We start from the raw sequence: 1716 nt of genomic DNA, 5'->3' as shown, positions 1-1716 counted from the left end.
GTCTGTTTTTGCAAAGTTTTATTAAAATGCAACCATGATTGTTCATTATGTATTGTGTGAGTGCATATGGTCCTCAAAGCCTAAAACAGTTACTATCTGGTTCTCTGTAGAAAATAAATTGCCAATTTCTACATTACTGTAGTGATCATAATTCAACTTGAATAATTCATTAAGTAAAGGATTGATGGGAACTTTCTGGACAATTTAATGAAGCGATAGCATGAAAATTCACTTGCTGGCGGTGCCCACTGCTCAAAGGGCCAGCCTCAAACCCGGCCCGAGCCAGCTAAAACAACAATGACAAATGCAACAAAAAACCAGCCAGGAGTTGTGGCGGATGCCTGTAGTCCCAGCTAGTTGGGAGGCTGAGGCAAGAGAATTAAGGCCAAGAGTTTGAGGTTGCTGTGAGCTGTGATGCCATAGCACTCTACCCAGGGTGACAGCTTGAGACTCTGTCTAAAAAAAAAAAAAATAAATAAATAAAATAAAAATAAAAATAAAATTCGCTTGTCAATCAATCTTAACACCACCAAAAGTGGACGAGATATATGTGAAATAATGTGTTTACCTAGAATGCATACCATAGCATCCACCATGCAGCAAGTATTTTTGTTCAATAAATAAATAATACAATTAAAGTAACCGCTTGATCTAACTAACAGATTACAGATGAGGAAAAAAGAACTTGTTAGATGACAAAAAGAGGATAAATATCAGCCAAATTCAGCATGTGGAAATTTTTTTAAAAGCAGAGTGGGGGGGGAATAAAATAGTTGAAAAGAGACATTATCTACCAAATATAATATGGGGGCTTTGTTTGGATCATGATTCTAATCAACCAACTATGAAGATTTTTTAAGATAGATTCAGCAATAGGAACATGGCTCTGGGTATTAAATCACAGTAAGGAATTACTGTTAACTTTTTTCTGTATGACAATAAAAATGTGGTTGTGTGGTTGTAGATTAAGTGTTTATGCTTTCAGTTTATACTGAAGGGCTACATAGTGGAGCTTAGGATTTTCTTTAAAATAGTCTAGCAATTAAAAGAAGGACTGGCAAAGTGCTGGTGAGTGGTAAAGCTGCCTGACGGACACTTGAGGGTTCAATATCCTGTTTTTGGCTAAATACGTAATTTTCCACAAGTAAATATAAAAAATAAGAGACAAATGCAACGCATCCCTTTGATGTACTTTAACTACTTAGAATCAGTGATTCACTCACTCTGAATCTGGTTTTAAATTTTGCTCACCCAAAGTTGGTTTAAATATCTGCTTCCACTTGCTTGACTGGCAGTATTTGTCTCTAAAACTTTTAATTACTGCTGCTCTGGCATCTAAAACATCTTATATTCACCTAATATTTTAGAGCAGATACTTTCTTTTTTCATCTTTATTTTTCCTTCAAGAATATCTTAATTAATATTCTTTGTGTTTCTTTTTGCACATGGAGAAACTATTTTCTTCCTAAAATTTGGCCATACATGGTCCCCAAACTCTTATAAGAATTAAAGGAAAAAAATTATGTCATAAGTGCTTTATATGTATAAAATAATGCTCTCATTAAAACCTTGGACACCTTATATATAAAAATCAAGCATCTAATACATTCTCTAATGCTTTGTTTGTATACATTAAAACTCCTCCTATAAATACAAGTTTTATACAGAATGTCCTAACGTTACTCTTCCACTATTTTACTACCTAGCTTCTTATAT

At 34.0% G+C, this 1716-nt stretch overlaps 1 protein-coding gene across 1 annotated transcript in view; it reads right to left on the bottom strand.

Annotated features, from left to right (window-relative positions):
• Positions 1 to 1716, bottom strand: part of MKKS (McKusick-Kaufman syndrome) — a 15395-nt gene that overhangs the window by 12158 nt on the left and 1521 nt on the right. The window lies entirely within an intron of this gene.

This window comes from Otolemur garnettii, unplaced genomic scaffold (genome assembly GCF_000181295.1).
Source record: "Otolemur garnettii isolate 467f Iridium unplaced genomic scaffold, OtoGar3 scaffold00025, whole genome shotgun sequence".
Lineage (NCBI taxonomy): Eukaryota > Metazoa > Chordata > Mammalia > Primates > Galagidae > Otolemur > Otolemur garnettii.
The sequence above is the reverse complement of the archived record's forward strand: the minus strand, read 5'-3'. Positions and strand labels throughout refer to the sequence as shown.